The sequence below is a fragment of the Columba livia genome (genome assembly GCF_036013475.1).
Source record: "Columba livia isolate bColLiv1 breed racing homer chromosome W unlocalized genomic scaffold, bColLiv1.pat.W.v2 SUPER_W_unloc_5, whole genome shotgun sequence".
NCBI classification, from domain to species: domain Eukaryota; kingdom Metazoa; phylum Chordata; class Aves; order Columbiformes; family Columbidae; genus Columba; species Columba livia.
In genome coordinates, this window is record NW_027043000.1 from 2,663,420 (window position 1) to 2,682,755 (window position 19,336).

General features: G+C 40.6%; 1 long non-coding RNA gene across 1 annotated transcript; it reads right to left on the minus strand.

Annotated features, from left to right (window-relative positions):
- Positions 1-13,217: 13,217 nt before the first annotated feature.
- LOC135577525 (uncharacterized) lies at positions 13,218-14,886 on the minus strand. Its single transcript, XR_010469306.1, has 3 exons — positions 14,082-14,886; positions 13,882-13,945; positions 13,218-13,540 (listed from the first exon to the last, which is right to left on the minus strand). It is a non-coding gene; the product is annotated as an uncharacterized LOC135577525 (long non-coding RNA).
- Between the last annotated feature and the right edge of the window lie 4,450 nt (positions 14,887-19,336).

Sequence of the window (19,336 nt, forward strand, 5' to 3'; positions counted from 1 at the left end):
TTCTTTTCCCTTGAGGTTTCTGCTCATGTAGAGCAAATTCCAGGCTTGGAAGAGCCTGCTGACAACTGCTAAGGGTGTTATTACCTTTTTAAAACACCAACAGTAAAACATTCCATCCTTCCATGCTTCATCCACAACCAGAAAAGCCCTTTAAATATAAAAATTCTGATAACTGTATTGCTTCTGGAAACTGGCTCACTTCCTCTCTTGGGATCTCAGCACTATTATAATCTTTCCTTGGTCAGCCACTACCTTAGCTCCATGCTCCATGGCAACATTCTGCTATCTCATCACAAAAGTTAGATACAGATATCTAACATGTTTGGCTGCTGCCACATATCTCCTTCCTCAAAAATTTAGTGTAAGCCTTCCAGTTTCATATATACCACTGATGGATAAACACACATGTAGAAGGAACTTCATAGTAAGTGTGAGTTACCATCTACTAGAACATGAGTACTGAACACAGGTGTTGGGGATTGGCTCAAGGAGCATGGACATGAGTCCACCAAGCAACTGTACGAGCAGAGCCCATTTTAGTTGACATAAGTAGGCCTTAGTTAGCTTGTCTATTAGGCCGTGGGAAAGGGGGGAACGGAAAAGTACTAACTAAGGCAGGGTTAGGATATTTTTGAAGAGATAAGAGTCAGAAGAATGTGGGATGCGCATAGCTAGCTAAACCCAAGTAGGTGGAGTAAGTAAATGTGCTTAGCCTATTAGATAGAGACAAGTATGCATAATTATGGTATTTGGTATAAATGCACGCTATCTCGGGCAATAAAGTTGAAGTATGCTTTATCACTCGTATTGGGTCGGCCGCATTTCTTCCTCCGTCCGCTCGGGTCTGGAACTCTGTTGGGACTTTTCTCTGCAATTGGCGCCCGAACCGGCGATCCGAAGCGGCGGATAGAAGCAAAAGGCGCCGGGAGAGCAGCGACCGGCGGGCAAGAGCGACCGAACACTGTGCTGCGGTGTGTCGTCTCCGAAGCCTGAACCGACTGAAGTTCGCCAGTGCTGGGCTACAGGAAACAAGGGCTGCAAGAGGTCTCTTAATTTAGCAAGAGGTACCGTACTATAGTGATGAATAACGGAGAAATAGATTAAAAATGATGAATAACGGAGAAATAGATAACAGAGAAACGGATTAAAAGTGATAGATAACAGAGAAACGGATTAAAAGTGATAAATAACGGAGAAACAGATTAAAAGTGATGAATAACGGAGAAACGGGTTAAAATGATGAATAACAGAGAAATGGATTTAGAAGTAGCCCTAGATTTATTACAAAGCTTTTTAGAAAAGCGGGGGGTTGATTATAGTTGCGTTAAACAGCTAGCTGGTCTAGTAGCAACGGGGAAAACTAAGGGGTGTTTTCAGGATCCTGATTTATTGTTTGATGAAGGAGAGTGGAGGAAATTGGGGGATGTGTTGTGGGATATGGTCATAGACGAGGATAAAACAGCTAAGAAACTGATGAAACCGTGGAGGGAAGTAATTAATAATATTAAGCGTTATAAAGTGGAAAAGAATTTAGCTGCGGTAGCTTCACAGAAACTCGGCAAAATGGAGCCTTCCGCTCCGCCGATGGAAACGGGCATATCTGCGTTATCAGCGAAGAACCTTAAAAGACTATTAACTTGGTGCAGAGGCAATAGGTATCCTGCTGACCTGTCAGGAGTTTTTCAAATAGAGACTTGGAAAAAGATGGGAACTGTGTTGTGGAAGGCAATTAGTCACCGCGAAAGATATATTCTCGGCCTTGTAACCATCTGGAAACTGATAAATACTACAGTGAAGCAATTAAAACCTGAAAAGACTGTTACGAGCATTAGTGACTCAAAACTTGAACTTTGGGTGAGAACAGCAAGTCCAGAGGATTGGTGTCAGACAACTTACTCAAAGAACCTGTGAAAGCTGAGAATGCTGAAGTCGTAAACAAGTGTACTATCAGTCCTTTTACCAATTTTACCAATCTGCTTTTCCTGCATTTTAACCCTCTAACTTCCACAAGAGAACAGAAGAAGTCACTGAAAATAGAACTGGACAACAGAACTGTGTGACAGATTAGATCAGCTAACAGCAAGTGAATCTGACAGTCGGCAATGTGGTCATGATAATCGTGACGGGAAAGGGGGTGCTCCTGGGGACTCAGGGTATAAAACTTAGAAGTTAAGGAAGTACTGGTGTTGAAATTGGCAGTAGGGAATGCTAAAGTTTGCTATCAACATGTTATTTGCGAGTTTTACAGTGCATATTATGTGCTGCTGTTTATTGCCTCTCTGAAAGTCAAGCAGCTTGTCAGGAATGTGAGTTAATTGTTTTACTGGTTGTTGTTAGAATTGTTTCTTTGTGGTATAAGTGCACCGTAAAACTTTCTCTCCACTTTTCCCACTCACGCTGCAAGCAGCCCTGTGCTTTTCCGTGGGGTCAGAAATTACTGTTTTCAGTCGTGTTCATAAAAAATCGGTATTGGGAGGTATTTCAAAACATAGGGAAGCACTTGGAAATATGAGGAAAGAAGATCTTGTAAAATATTGTAATTAATGGTGGCTGCTGTATAAGTTAAATGATTGGGAAAAGTGTCCGGGGAATAGAATCTTGGAGTATAACACCTTGTTGCAATTAATATTGTTTTTAGGGCGAGAAGAGTAAGACAAAATAAATCCCTACAAGAGATCATTAAATCATTTCAGACAGCTGAGAGAGAGTTAACTGATAACACGCAGGTCACAGTAAACTTGCCGAAGTCTGCACAATGTTTCCTTATTAGCCTGTTTTCTTTGTGGGTATCTGTTTAAGCATGTTGCAATTTTGGTAGGTCTTTGTTATATGGTACAGTAGGTTCACAGAGATTCATGAAAATTGGTTGACTCAAAAGGTGCGTTTTGTGATAGTATAAAAGATCATGAGTAATTTAGTTCCTTACTGTGTGAACGTGATGTTAAGATTTTCTGTGTAGTAGCTGTTATATTTTTTTCTAGCGTACTAGCTTTATTCCAATATCCAGACTTGCGCAACTCTGTGACAGGCTGTCTCTCATCTCGGTGCACTAAATTTGGCCTTTTTGTATGCACATCAAGTGAAGAATCATGGTTTTAGAATAACAGTTGTAGCACACCAGATGAGACACTATAAAAAAAAAAAGCCTTGCCCAGTCCATCTTGCTGCGGGGGGGGGGGCGGATGCCAAATGGGCCTCCAGCGCGCACTGACCCATTTTGTCAGGGAGACCCAGAGGTATCTCCACCTGGCTGAGCAGTAAGCGGTTCAAGGTGCAATGCAAAAAATTGAGATATTGTCTTAAATTGGTGTAAGTGTGATCCATCTGCTTATTTGAACTTGGTATATGGTTTTCGTATCTGAGCTCAGTATTTTAGTTTGTGTATTCATATTCGGTACCAAAAGAATCTTGTTTGGGGAGATAATTACAAAATGGGAACCGGTTCCACTGCTAAAATTCCACCTTGCTCCCCCTTAGGATGCATCCTTACACATTAAAGTAATCGCTTATATTGTTAGAAAAGCATTTAAATTGTTAAAATACTATGATAGATGTGAACTTGGGGTATTGTATGAAGTTATGAAGTTGTATTTAAAGGTTGCTGGAATGTGAACTGATTTGGATCTAGGACAATAGAATAATGGATTTATGTTTATTATACTGGTTTATACTGTTTTTTTGACATCTCTAAATTGTAAAAGGTAAATGAAGCTAAGGAATGTGACTATTGCTGAGCTACTTGAAATTGCATATAAAGTGTATTATGGCTGGAATGAAATGGGAAAACAAAAGAGCAAAATATCCCAGGCCTGTGTGCAGCTCATTGTAACTGAGAAGTTTCCCAGAGCCTCCTACTTCGTACCAGCCAGTATGCCAGCTGCGTGACCTTGGTTATATCTACACTGCACAGAAAGGAAAAACAACTGGAAAAACATGGCTGCCCGCTTTTAAAGCAGTGAAAGGGGGGTTCTCTCTCCCCCCCACTGCAGCGATGTAATACTGAATGGAGCAGTCTGAGGGTGAAGTTTAAAGGCATCCTGAGCAGACCCGTAGTTCTAATGAAACTGGACAATTAAACCAAAAATTTGTTGATAGACTTATCCTATGGTAATTAATTGTACGAGACTTCTTAGTAAATTCACCATGCTAGTTTTTGAGGACATGGGAGACAACGAAAGAAAGGCCGTTTTTTGAGACAAACGGAATGCCAGATTTGGAACAAAGTTTTAATACATGAATTCTTGTATTTGCCTAAAAGTCCTATACCTCTCTTGGGTCAGGATTTGTTAAGTAAATTGTAAGCTCAAATAACGTTTTCTGAGAATTCTGTTTAGTTGCATATCCTACAAGAAGGTGCTTGGATGGTGCAGATCTGCTTGTGCAAGTGAGAAATCTTCAAGGGACAGTATGTGGGACAGTATGATGAGAATGCTAACAGACTAATATACCAATTGTCACTCTGATCAAGAAAATGCAGGGAATGAATTTAAGGCCATGATCCTTTTGTCATATATGTACCATTTGCGAAATTTAAGGAACCTCTGAATTTGATTTGTGATTTTGAGTACGTAGTCAAGATCCAACGCACGTATCTGATTCTGAACCGTGTTTTTGTTTTGTTTTGTTTGTTTTGTTTTGTTTTGTTTTTTAAACAAAAAGGGGAATTGTCAAAAGGATTGTATGTGATGAATCACTTGTATCTAAGTGGTACAGCCTAAATTTGCCCTGTGATGAAACACTTTGTAACTATGACCCAAAACCATGCTAAATCAGAAAGAACCTGCATTAGTTATGGTCAAATCACTAGTTAACGTTCAATGGAAAAGGCCACACCAATTGATAACCTGGGGGAGAGGTTATGCTTATGTTTTTACAGATCAAGAGCTGCAATGGTTGCCAGCACGAAACGTGAAACCTGTGTCATCTTCCTGACAATGATTGTTGCAGCTGCTGTGTTTTGGATGCCTGCACAGACAAAGACTAACATGTGGATTACTTTAGCCAACATGACTGACCATCTATATGCCTAACTACGATGTCTCTGGAAAAAACGTTCCACACATGCTTGGTTGGTGTCTTCCTTGATGACTACAGCAGCATCACACGACTGTTTCAAATAGTGGTTGATGCAGAGGCATTGCAACGAACTGTAATAATACTAACACGGCACTTTGGATTAATTGCCACCTGGAAGCAGACATCGAACCACAGGAACTGGAATTGATGGCATCTATGCCCATGGACACTTGTATCCAGCCGGTTTGTGAAAAGTGTCAGAACAGTATACAAGAACATGAATGGACAAAACTACAAAATGTTAATGCTACTCTTGGTGACTACAGAAATGAAACTCGACGGTGTAATGCTTCACAGAAGAATGCAAGGGATGTCATTGACAGCGACCCTAAAACCTCCTGTATGGTGTATTCTTGATCTGTGAAGATAGAGCCTGACCAGGAATTCCTTCTAACGCTGTTGGAGGACTGTGTATTTTGGGACTATTAACTCTCTTAATGTCCAATGTATCTATGATAATAGATCACAAAAGAGCAAGACGAGAAAAACACTTTTATGGATTTACAGAATAAGTCGAGATCCATCCACGAGGAGATTAAACAACTTACGGACCATTCACAGAAGATCAGAGAGGATGTGGGCCTCTTTGGCTTAGACGGCCTCATGAACTGGTTTGGACTAGGAGGATGGGTAAAAGGGCTTTTGCAGAGTGCTCTGGCTCTCTTAATCATAGTAGTAGTTGTATTAATATGCTTGAGTTGTGCTATATCATGTATTAAGAAGATTTTAGAGCAGACACTTGGGCAGGCTCTGCTCATTAAAAAAAGAAAAAGGGGGAGTTGTTGGGGATTGGCTCAAGGAGCATGGACATGAGTCCACCAAGCAACTGTACGAGCAGAGCCCATTTTAGTTGACATAAGTAGGCCTTAGTTAGCTTGTCTATTAGGCCGTGGGAAAGGGGGGAACGGAAAAGTACTAACTAAGGCAGGGTTAGGATATTTTTGAAGAGATAAGAGTCAGAAGAATGTGGGATGCGCATAGCTAGCTAAACCCAAGTAGGTGGAGTAAGTAAATGTGCTTAGCCTATTAGATAGAGACAAGTATGCATAATTATGGTATTTGGTATAAATGCACGCTATCTCGGGCAATAAAGTTGAAGTATGCTTTATCACTCATATTGGGTCGGCCGCATTTCTTCCTCCGTCCGCTCGGGTCTGGAACTCTGTTGGGACTTTTCTCTGCACACAGGCACTTCCAGGTTTTCTAACTATTCCACTCTGTAGATGGCACAATGTATATTCAAGACAAAAACATACAAACAAAAAAGCAACAACAGCCCCCTACATCCATAACATACTTCTCCCCTGCCCCCCTTTCTGTACACTACTATCAAGCTTAGGAAGACTTAGCTAGGCTCAAAGAAAGAAATTCGAGACCTACCCTCTTCTTTCTAAGTATGCCTTTCCTCCCTAAGGTAGAGCTGTCTTTCATGCCTACTTTAGGATGCTTCTCCTTGTCTTTCTCTAAAACAACAAACAAAATACTACCTCATAAGCTCTTTTTTTTTTTTTTTACTTTGTCAAGTGTTGTCTCAGTCAGCTTCACTCAATCATGTAAGCCTTTAGCCAAACATTACTGTTTGCTTGACTCCATTTGAGCAGACTTACTCCTTCATATACAGCTGTGCACATCAATATTTAATAATACTCCATTTACCTTCTCCAAGCACTTAAATACCAACAGCTATTCCCAGCCAAGTCACATGTCCACTTGACATAGGTTCTTACCTTGGAGACATCAGCAGCATATGTTTACCAAAGATCACATAAGTAGCCAAGCAGTCAGAGATACTTTCCCAGAATATGCACCCAGCAGTTTATAGCTTGGGGACTTTGAAAAGAAGAGGAAATGTCTTTGTGCACAATAGATGTGGATGGAATAATATTACCTTATGTCCCATCTTTCTAAAATTGGACTTGATTTGTCCTTGTCTTTATCATCCTGAATAACAGCACGTTAAGCATGCTCTGGCTCACTAAGTTTTTTAATGTAACACTGATATAAAGGACAAGAAAGAGAAGTAAGAAGTCCTTTCTATTCACAATGGATTTTACAGCCTGCAGCAAATAATTTCTTGCTATTGAAGAGAGCTTCCATGCTGTTGCAGGCTGCTCAAAATAGCATACCAAGCTCGTGTCCAATACAATAGACTTTGCTTCTGTAGCCAGTCAAAGCTGACACCGTACAACAGAGATTTCCTCTTGGAGAGCAGATTTATTAACACACCACCAGGACCACAAACCCAGAAATCCTTTGCTGCATTCTCAGTGTTCACCTTTCCATTATGCCCCTAATTATCTCCAAAGGAGTTTATTCCTTGTAAGCTTCTTGTTCAGGCTGATAAGCATTTCATTCTGAATCCTCTGCAGATCTTGGATTTACTCCTCATGCTCTTAGCTGAGAAACTAAGCAACTGTCTCCAGTATTAGAATGCGTATCTCCCACTCTCCCCAGCTTCTCTTTCAGTACAAGATCCTTCTTTGCTTAACAAGAGGCCTCCTCTTGAGGCGCAGACTCCTATCAGATGGCCCTGGGACTCTTCTGTTCACTTGATCGTACAAATGGAATGGCTCAATCCAGTCCTTATAACTGCTTGAGTCCTTCTCCTTCCCTGGGCTTGTGACAAAACCTTTACTTTCAAACACATGAATTGCAGTCTCCACTTCATAAAACTCTATGTCTTCCCTGCTTTAAGCCACAGTTCAGACTACAGATGATAGAATGCACCACTTACCAAAAGGAGTTCTAGTTCTATTATATATCCTGGTTTTCAGTGAAATGTGATGGACCCATGACTTTTGGTTTATCGATGAGAAAATTTGATTCTACTCGTATTGATGAGTGTGGTCTCTAAATTCAGTTGCTGGCAGATGCCAAAGCTATGTCCACTTTAAAATAGTGTCATTTCCATGCGATTTTTCATCATGTTAATTACAACCTCAGGAACTGTATAAAGTGGAAGAATTCCCACAATTTTCAGCGTTTTTCTATTAATTTCTCCTCATCAACTCTCTTCATTATGATAAAGCTCTAAATAGTTAAGAGTCTATATCACCTTTGGACTCAGATGGAAGGTTATATTATATTAATCAAGACTAACCTGCTCCTTCATGTTCAAATAAGATGCTAATCCAGTAAATTTTTTTCTTAAGCATTGATCTAAGGCAGTTAATGTAAAAATAATTTTCCAAAGTAATAACATCTCAAATAAGCATATACTGCACAGGTTATATTCTCACATAAGAACTTTTCTTGAAGAACAATGTTTTACATTGCTCCTTAGACTACAATGAGGGCTATTTCAATGTACGTATTCAAAAAAGATAAATGTAGTCATGTGATTCACTTTTTCTGTTAAGAAACCGTTCCACCTTCTACATTACGCACGATTGGAAATAAAATCGTCTGCTCTGCAAAAACAAACAAATAAAGAAAAACCATAAAAAAACCAAACCCTCAGAAGTTAACAGAAAACTTCTTCGACGGTGCTCAGAGTGCAATCTTCCTCTGGAAGAAGCTACTCCAATGGCTTCTCTACCCAAACATGGGCATGGTTCATTAAATTTTAAAGATAAATACACATCGTAAGCCACACGCTGATGTACCCTGTCTTTCCATAAATGTTCTGGATTGTGGGTCCATATTTATAGACTTTAAAGAATAGAGGAAACATATAATGATATACTAACCTGACGTTACAGAGCTGGCAATGGTATCATTTTTGCATCATGCCTCTGAATCCTATTTCAGCTAAACCATAGTCTCTCTCGGAGATGAGCTTTCAGACTTGCTTTAGAAATCTCAGGAGATAAAGAGTCAAATAGCACACCTAGGTAATATAGATCTGTAATTTAGTTTAAGAGGTATCTAAATACTTTTGTTGAATTCAACACAACATCACAAACAGGAAGACTTAGAGCGTGGGTCTAATGTGAATATCACAAAAGCAGGTTTGTATCACATAAAATGGAACTAATATTCCTGTACATGCTCTTCTGTGGCAAGGCAGGTGGATAATAAATACACTAATAAAGACATACATAATTACATATGCAAATGAATTTCAAATTCCTTTGAAGGAAATTACACATTTGAATGAGGCAAACACTGAAGGAGACGGCCAGTTTGCTAGTGAGGTTGCATAAGCCTGAACCACGCTTCCTGTTTTTAAGAAAGCTGGTGGAAAAAAAATAGGCTAGAGACCTTAAAGACTGGTGGCAGCTGTAGAGATAGATTCATGCTGCCAGGTCCTGTTGGGACATGGCTAATAGAGAAGGGGCATGGCTCTATTGATCCGTTGTATCAGGAGAATTTTGTTCTAAGTTAGCATGAGTAGGCCTCAGTTAGCATGAGTCTGGTGCAGTATAAGTGGAAAAGTACTGAGCGGTCGCTCTCTGGTTAGCTGAGCGTCTAAGATAAACAAGCTGGGGAATTATCTCTAGCAGGGTGAGAAGGTTGCATTCCAGAGAAACCACAAGAAGGTTGAGCTCATTATGTATACTATCCAATTAATAGAAGACGAGTAGGCATAATTATTGTATGCTATCCAATTAATAGATGACAAGTAGGCATAATTACTGTAAGTCTTATATAAACCAGCTTAGTGTCTCAATAAAGCGAGGTATGCTTATCACTCATATTGGGTCGACCGCATTCCTTCCTCCGTCCGCTCGGGTCTGGAACTCTGATGGAATTTTTCTCTCGGCAATTGGCGCCCGAACCGGCGATCCGAAGCGGCGGATAGAAGCAAAAGGCGCCAGGAGAGCAGCGACCGGCGGGCAAGGGCGACCGAACACTGTGCTGCGGTGTGTCGTCTCTGAAGCCTGAACCGACTGAAGTTCGCCAGTGCTGGGCTACAGGAAACAAGGGCTGCAAGAGGTCTCTTAATTTAGCAAGAGGTACCGTACTATAATGATGAATAACGGGGAAATAGATTAAAAATGATGAATAACGGAGAGATAGATAACAGAGAAACGGGTTAAAAGTGATAAATAACAGAGAAACGGGTTAAAAGTGATAAATAACAGAGAAACGGGTTAAAAGTGATAGATAACAGAGAAACGGATTAAAAGTGATGAATAACGGAGAAACGGGTTAAAATGATGAATAACAGAGAAATGGATTTAGAAGTAGCCCTAGATTTATTACAAAGCTTTTTAGAAAAGCGAGGTGTTGATCATAGTTGCGTTAAACAGCTAGCTGGTCTAGTAACATTGGGAAAAACTAAAGGCTGTTTTCAGGATCCTGATTTATTGTTTGATGAAGGAGAATGGAAGAAATTGGGGGATGTGTTGTGGGATATGATCATAGACGAGGATAAAACAGCTAAGAAACTGATGAAACCGTGGAGGGAAGTAATTAATAATATTAAGCGTCATAAACTGGAGAAGAATTTAGCCGCGGTAGCTTCACAGAAACTCGGCAAAATGGAGCCTTCCGCTCCGCCGATGGAAACAGGCATATCTGCGTTTTCAGGGGGGCCAACGCTGCCACCCTCAGGACAAGACGATTTGTTATTTAGTACATGTAAGGCTCCTGTTTCTCCGTGCTGGCAATCGGTGCGTGTAAAAAAGAAAGCAGAATTGAGTTCTAGTTGGAATGTAGATCAAGTACAGCAGTCGCAGCAGCAGAAACAAAGTTGTGAGGAGTATAACGATCGGAAAGCTATAAGTGAGTCAGAGATGGAGAAAGTTGTGAAGGATACATCTGAGAGACCAGTCAGGTGTCCAGCACTAGTTAATTGGAAAAAGGTAATGGAGGATGCTGCAGAAAATGGAGATTTTGGACCAGATTCACCTTTTGCGTTCCCTGCGCTATTTGAAAGAGATAGACATGGAGATTTGCATGGGCACTATAATCCGATTAGTTGGAAATTATTGTCGCAATTGAGAGCTACAGTTTCGGAATCAGGGTTGCATGGAGAGCCGACTAAACAGCTTTTAAATTATTTGTTTGGGAGTACGTTATTGTGTCCAGAAGACATTAAGGTAATAATGAGAATGATAATGACACAGTCACAGTTGTTATTGTGGCAAGCACATTGGCAGAGATTTTGTGAGGCTTCTGTACAGCAAGCGAGAAATCCTAATGATCCTTTAAGTGATGTAACGGTAGAACAGTTAATGGGGTTAGGACCATTCCTTCAAGTTCGAGCTCAATTAGAAATGGGCCCCGAAAAATGTGCTGAGGCTATGAGAACAGCTCGAGAAGCCATTGAGCATGTTAAAACATCACAGCCATCTCCGTCGTACATGAGTATTAAGCAAGAAAGGGATGAATCATTTGCACAATTTATAGACAGGATTACTTCAGCAATAGAACAATCAGATGTACCAGGCTGGATGAGGGCAGCTTTGTTAAGACAGTGTGCATTGCAGAATGCAAATTCAGTAACTAGAGGTATCTTAGTGACGTTACCTGCAGACGCTACCATAGAAGCTATGTTAGACAGAATGAGCAGAGTTCCGGTAGGGCCACAAGCCATGATGGTAGAGGCTATGGAGAAGCTAGGGAGAGACCTCCTGCAAGCCCAGCAACAGGCATTTGCTGCATTAGCCCCGCTACGTGCTACTGCTGTGGAAGTAGAAAGACGACCACGCCCGAATGAGGGAAGACAGAGTAATAAATGCTTCAGATGTGGAAAAGAAGGTCACTTTCGCCGTGACTGCCGGGTGCCTCGAGTTTGGTGTGAGAACTGTAAATCTAGCGGTCATAATACTGAAGCATGTTTCTCGGGAAACGGGAGAATGAGCGCGCCGAGCCGCCGCGCTCCGACAAAAGTGGCAGCTCCAGCAATCAAAACGCCAGAGGATCTACAGAGAGAGCACCACATGACAGTGACAGCTGCTCCACTGGTACGCTCCAACCTGCAACAGCCGGGAGCCTCGGATTGGACTTGGCAACCTCAGTAGATATCAGTTTGATCGATCAGCGGCCACAAAAGATACCATCCACCTTTAAAGGACCTTTAATAATTAATGGACAATCACAAGGGGCATTGTTAATTGGTCGTTCGTCGAGTGGTATGAAAGGCCTTACGATTATCCCGGGACTTATTGATGCCGATTACAAAGGGATTGTACAAATTATGGTTCAGACACTGTTTCCTCCGATTTTCATTCCGAAGGGTAGTCAAATAGCACAATTGATACCACTTCCGCAATTAACAAAGGACATGACGCCAGCATTATCTTCAGAAAGAGGAGGTGGTGGATTTGGATCGACAGGACCTGCTGTGATGCTAACTATGTCAATGAGCCGGCGACCAACTGCGTCAGTTCGAATGGAATCTAGAGGACAATCTATTTTACTTACAATGTTACTGGACACTGGGGCTGATTTGACCATCGTAGATGAGGGCACCTGGCCTCAGGATTGGCCAACAAAACCTATGGACAGGGGCGTTGAAGGAGTAGGAGGTCATTCATCAGTACGTCAAAGTATTGAACGTATTCTGTTCATCATAGACGGGAGAAAAGCCAATACATTTGTTACAGTAATGACTCTTCCTGCAGGTGTAAATGGACTAATAGGTCGAGATATACTGGATCAGCTAGGAGTCATTTTGACAACTGAAAGGGCTTTTCACTGACGGTCACTGCAAAATGGGCTTTCCCGATCCCTCTTAAATGGACTTCAGATGACCCTGTATGGATCGAGCAGTGGCCGTTGAAAATGGAAAGTCTTGCAGCGGCACATCAGTTGGTACAAGAACAATTTGATCAAGGACATTTGTAACTGTCAACAAGCCCATGGAATACGCCTATTTTTGTGATTAAGAAAAAATCAGGGAAGTTTCGACTGCTTCATGATTTGAGAGCTGTAAATGCACAAATGCAACCGATGGGAGCATTACAACCTGGTCTTCCGAATCCGGCAATGCTTCCTGAACACTGGAAGTTGTTAATTGTGGATTTGAAGGATTGCTTTTTTACTATTTCTTTGCACCACCTCGATACACAGCGATTTGCCTTCACTTTGCCAGCAATAAATAGGGAAGCTCCTGCTCAGCGGTTTGAGTGGACTGTGTTACCGCAAGGAATGAAAAATAGTCCGACATTGTGTCAATTGTTTGTGGACAATGCGTTGCGTCCTATTCGTGATGCCTGGCCTACAGCGATGGTGTATCACTACATGGATGATATTCTTATTGCACAAGAACAAGACTTTACTGAGCAACAATTGCAATTTTTACATTGTCAGTTGTATAAGGAGGGTTTAGTAATTGCTAAGGAAAAAATTCAGCGACAAGAACCGTGGTTGTACTTAGGGTGGAAAATTACTGACTCCCAAATTCGACCGCAAAAACCGCATATTACCACAGATATTAGGACACTTCATGATGTTCAGAAACTCATGGGGGATTTACAATGGTTAAGGCCTGTCGTGGGTATTACCAATACGCAGTTAGAGGTGTTACGACCATTGCTGCGTGGAACCGATCCCTCCACTCCGGTGGATCTCTCTATGGAGCAAAAACAAATGATCCAGAATTTAGCTCACTTAATCACATTGGGTTTTACAAGGAGACGTGACCCTGCAATACCTGTAGATTTTTCTGTTTTTCAAACAGATGGTCATTTAATTGGGGCTCTTACACAGCACAAAGAAAAAAAAGGGGAGCGAGAGGAACTTGGGATACTTGAATGGGTATTTCCAAAGCTACAGCCAAGAAAGTCAATACAGCAAAAGGTCGAAACTTTAGCAGATTTAATAAGGAAGGGTAGGAAGCGTGTAATTCAGATCACAGGGCAAGAGTTGCAGACAATATATGTTCCGATGAAAAAAGAAGCAATAGAGTGGTACCTTCAGAATAGCGAGGAGTTGTGTGAGTGTTTATTCTCATCAGCTACAACTATATCCTTGTCTCCTGTAAAGGCAGCAATAGTGCAGTTTATTGGTCACAATGAATGGATGCAGAAACCTCTCCGCAGTAAATCACCCCTAGAAGATGCCCAGACAGTGTTTACGGATGCAGGAAAAAGGTCCAGAAGAGCTGCAGTTACCTGGATCGCTTGTGGTGAGTGGCACCACCACTTGCTGGAAGCTGTTCCGGGAGATTCCTTGCAGACATTGGAGCTTGCTGCTGTTGTATGGGCCATGGGGAAGTGGAGAGAGGAAACAATTAATATTGTGACCGATTCGCTGTATGTCGCGGGTGTGTTACACAGGATAGAAGATTCTCAGATTAAGGATGTTAAGCAACTGCGCTTGGGAGAACTGTTTAGACAGTTGCGTACATTAATTCAAGGAAGAACAAAACCATATGCAGTGATTCACATCCGTAGTCATATGTGGGATTGTGGCCTTGGGGAAGGGAATGCTAGAGCAGATAGGTTGGTAGCATGTTCTGCCCCTGTTAGTGATTTTGTCAAGGCTAGAGAATCACATAGTGTGTTCCATCAGAATGCGAAAGGATTACATTCACAGTTTAAGATCACTGTAGAGGAAGCTAAGGGAATTGTACGGACTTGCCCTCAGTGTAGTCATCATGGTTCTGGTCTAGGCGTAGGGGTTAATCCTAGGGGGTTGGGTCCTAATGAGATATGGCAAATGGACGTGACGCATGTGCCCTCAATGGGTAGGCTCAAATATGTACATATTACAGTTGATACATATAGTCATTTTGTATGGGCAACGCCACAGGCAGGAGAAAAAGCTAGTCATGTGATTCGTCACTTGACGGCGTGTTTTGCTGTAATGGGGGTACCAGCACAGATTAAAACGGATAATGGGCCAGCTTATTGTAGTGAGAAGATGCGTAAATTCTGTCAGTTATGGGGAGTACAACATGTTACAGGGATTCCACATTCCCCAACGTGACAAGCAATTGTAGAGAGAATGAATCAAACGCTGAAGCAATATTTGCAGAAATTTCAAGATATCACGGACAGTCAAGAAAGGGTTATGAAAACATTGTTTGTTTTAAATTACCTCTGTATATTTGGATCAGATGAGGAGCCACCAGTAAAAGTGCATTCAGGTCTCTCAAAGAAAGTAACTGTTCAAATGAAGGTGTTTTATCGAGATCCAGAAACTGGACAGTGGAAAGGGCCTGCAGAAGTTCAATACATTGGCAGAGGATACATGTGTGTACTTACTCCTACAGGGCCAAGATGGATACCTGCAAAATGGACTCGGCCAACATTAAAGGACTGATGGTGTTTATTTTGACTGCCATTGGTGCAACAGCTGTCCCGCATTTGTTGATGAAGCAACAGAACATTTGGTTAACTTGGGCCAATAAGACGCACAATCCTAATTTCTGTCTGAGTCTCGCTTCAGCTCAAGAGCCATTCAAGACGTGTCTAATTGGAATACCTTTATCAGTCAATGAATCTATTGAGATGCTTACAGGACTGTATAATGTGCCTGTTTGGAACAACTGTAATTGTACGGGGGAACCTGATGCTTGTTTAGCTCATTTACCCTTTAATAATGCATCTTGTCGATTAGCTTTCCAATCGCTAGGTGGTGGGCCTCGCTAGGTTTTCCTTCATGGCTGTTGTCATTCTTTAAACCAGTATTGGTAGGAATTGCCTTTATTTTGCTTATATTGCTTATTGGTATGTGTTGCCTTTCATGTATTAGGCAATTATGTTTAAAGATAATTGATGCTACTTTTCGCAAGGAAGTGTTATTAGCCCAAAGAGAAAAAGGGGGAATTGTTGGGACATGGCTAATAGAGAAGGGGCATGGCTCTATTGATCCGTTGTATCAGGAGAATTTTGTTCTAAGTTAGCATGAGTAGGCCTCAGTTAGCATGAGTCTGGTGCAGTATAAGTGGAAAAGTACTGAGCGGTCGCTCTCTGGTTAGCTGAGCGTCTAAGATAAACAAGCTGGGGAATTATCTCTAGCAGGGTGAGGAGGTTGCATTCCAGAGAAACCACAAGAAGGTTGAGCTCATTATGTATACTATCCAATTAATAGAAGACGAGTAGGCATAATTATTGTATGCTATCCAATTAATAGATGACAAGTAGGCATAATTACTGTAAGTCTTATATAAACCAGCTTAGTGTCTCGATAAAGCGAGGTATGCTTATCACTCATATTGGGTCGACCGCATTCCTTCCTCCGTCCGCTCGGGTCTGGAACTCTGATGGAATTTTCCTCTCGGCAAGGCCCAACACAAAAGAGCATCCAAGGTTTGCCAACATAACTTGATTGTCTGTTGGATAAAGGGTGGGGAGTATTCCTAGAAACAACAAAAACCGGCAAGTGTTATCTTTTCAGTATTATAAACTTGTAAACAAATCAGCAGTAAAAACACACTGGTAGAGCACTAGTATTCCAAGAAAGTTGGTCAGGGCTCTGAATTCAAATTATTAATAATAATTATTATGATGATGAGTCATCATCGACAACTTAAACCTTCCTTAATTAAGGTTTATTAATGAAGACTAAGGATTGGTGTTAGTTTTGTGCTTAATATATTTAGTGTGCTGAAGGCTTATTTTACAATGCGCTGCTTCCCTTCTGAAGTATGAAGCTGAAAACTTACAAAGCAATTAGTTGTGCACTAATTAATTGCAGTTTAAGGAATCCTTTCCGGAGAAATAATCTTGCCTTAAAAACTCACACAGGTGGAAGCATGTTTAATGCTAATTTAACATTCATCAGTCTTTTAATGGGTTTCTTTATCTAAGGGTCATCAGTATGTAATATTATTTATCTCACCATTCAGTTGGAGAGGGGGGAAAACGCTAATTTTATCTCATCTTGACAAATTTGCAGAAAGAACAGGAAGCAAATAATTTTGTGCTCCAGATGATCATTTTAAATCCAGTAGCGACCAACGTAATTAATCTGCTTGTATGAATGATGAGTCGATACCATAGATGGCATGTCCAGCTAGACATGTATCTGTATTCCGCACCTCACGTTCCTTTTCAGTAGGAGAAACTGGTCGAAGTATGGTATCTTCCTGTTAGCCTTTGTGAGAGATTCTCTAAACAAAATACATTAGAACAAGAAGGAACCAAACATAGTACTTCTGCTACCTATTCTTATGCTGTTAGGAGGACAAACACCTATTTCTAGCCCCAAATTGTTAAATCTGTCCCCTGCCCCCAAAGGTAAGTACAAGATTATATCTTCTCCTTTGAGTTGCAGTAGTATTGAATTGCATAAATTAATCCAGGAAAGTTTAGAATGTCTGGGGGGCTTCTGTTTGTTTGGTTATTCTTTTCGGTTTGCTTCCTCCTCTCCATCCCCCTCCAATTACAGTATAACGAGCCCTGCAAAGAGAAAACCTGACAAGTGACCAAAAGTTTATTTGTTCCCGTGTTTTTTCTCTGTTGGTAGAGAAAGTCGTCAATAATAGATTTAAAAAGGAGAAAAGGCACAAGTAACTATGTCTTTAGAAAGTCTTTTACTTGCCTGTATTTTGTTGTTGAATATAGTTTACAGCACTGTAAAATATACTAAGAGGAGACGAGTAACTCCATCCCTAAGCTCAGAAAAGTAAAAACATCATCCAGATGGAGCAAATTACCGAAGGTAGGTGTTTACTTGGGTGTAACTCCAAGTTTGACCCTGTTTCCAAATAGAAGTGAAAGAACAGCAGAACAGGAATATATAATTAATACTAGAGAGATTCAGGTATTAGATAGTCAAAACACTCTCACCTTTATAATGAGTAAATATAGTACTTCTGCCACTTACACTTCCCAGCTTGGAACAATAAAACGAGAATTGTCCTTCTCATGAAACCTTTGGCTATATGATGAACTCTTTCACAGAGGAGCGCATTAGTCTAAGAATAGCTTCAATATAGTTTCTTATGAACAACCAACATCGCTCTTACATTTCCCCATCGGAGATAGACTATGACAGAAAACCCTGATGAAATTTGAGCTTATCCCATTAGAATCATAATGTACTATTTCCAGGGGCCTAATTTTTGCTTAGGACTTTTTTTTTTTTCAAAGATATAACAAATATTTTTAAAAATATGCAATTTGATTGCAATAGAGTGAGAATGCCCCTGAACACAGTGCTACAGGTTTTTTGGAAGAAATATGTAATACGTAAAAAATAATAATCTGCTTTTGCTACATTTGACAGTAAATTACTTGAATGATAATTAAAATTAGAGTATAGAATACAAGAGACTATTTCAGAACAGACTATAATTAGTCTAACAGACTTCTCTTTCTGTTTATTTCTCACTCTCCATCAACAACCAGCACAACCAGTTAACCGTCATGGGTTGCATCTGCTATTATACATACAGGGACAGCAGTGTAGTTATCTGAGGAGGCGAATTTTTTTCTTCGCACAGGTATTCAGCTTTTCTTCTATTGCTGCTGTTGCCAAAGTAGTAAATGTTTAATGTATTCAGTTATAAATGTAAACAGCAAACTGGCAACAGCTGTAAGGGTAGTACAAGAACACGTGGGAAAGAGCTGCGAGTTGTATATCTGTAAAGCTAAGATATATAATCAAAATCTCGCGTATTTTGTACTTGGAAAGTAAGATTAACTTGAAACGGACATTGGAAAAACATAGAGAACTCAGAGTGGCACCTGTATGTCTCTGATCATGCCTTTACTATGGTTTTATAGGGTAAATGAAAACTGCTGTTGTTTCTCAGATACAACTAGTTTTGTCTGACAAACAAATAGCTCCTATGGCAAAGACAAAAACCAAAACAACCTGAAGTCAGACGTATGTTTGTATACATTCCCCTGAAATACAACCAGGTGTTTAAGTCAGAGTTGTGGAAAATAAATTTAAAAATAAACTCAGTTGTGTTCAGCTAGGAATACATATAAATATTGTTTTCTTAATCTCCCCACACCTATGCAATTTCCTAAATCTGTATTCTTTTACCTCAGCTTTCCTTTACGGACCAAACAAAACATCAGCCCCCTGAAGGAATCCAGCTACAGCAAAACCAAAGAAGTGTGTTAAGAACCTGCTCTAATCTCATTCTGAGAGTACCATCTAGTCTCTCCCCTTGACTGCTCTGTTCCAGCTAAACCTTTTAATGCAATATTAGTGGAATTCCTTAGTTTTGGGGGCCAGGCTTTATTTAAAACTCTCTGAATCTAGAAAAATATAAAACATGCCTCTAGGGAAGGTGAAAAATCTAGCTTCAAGCTCCTTTCACTCATGTATTTGGCTCAGCATTTCCTCTGTAAAGGAAGGGTTTTCACAAGCCATTTGCAGCAACGCCAATCACTTTGGCCACTAGACTGTCACAAATAGGCTATTTTCTTCAGCATGGTTTGTGATGGAAAATCTGTATGAGTTA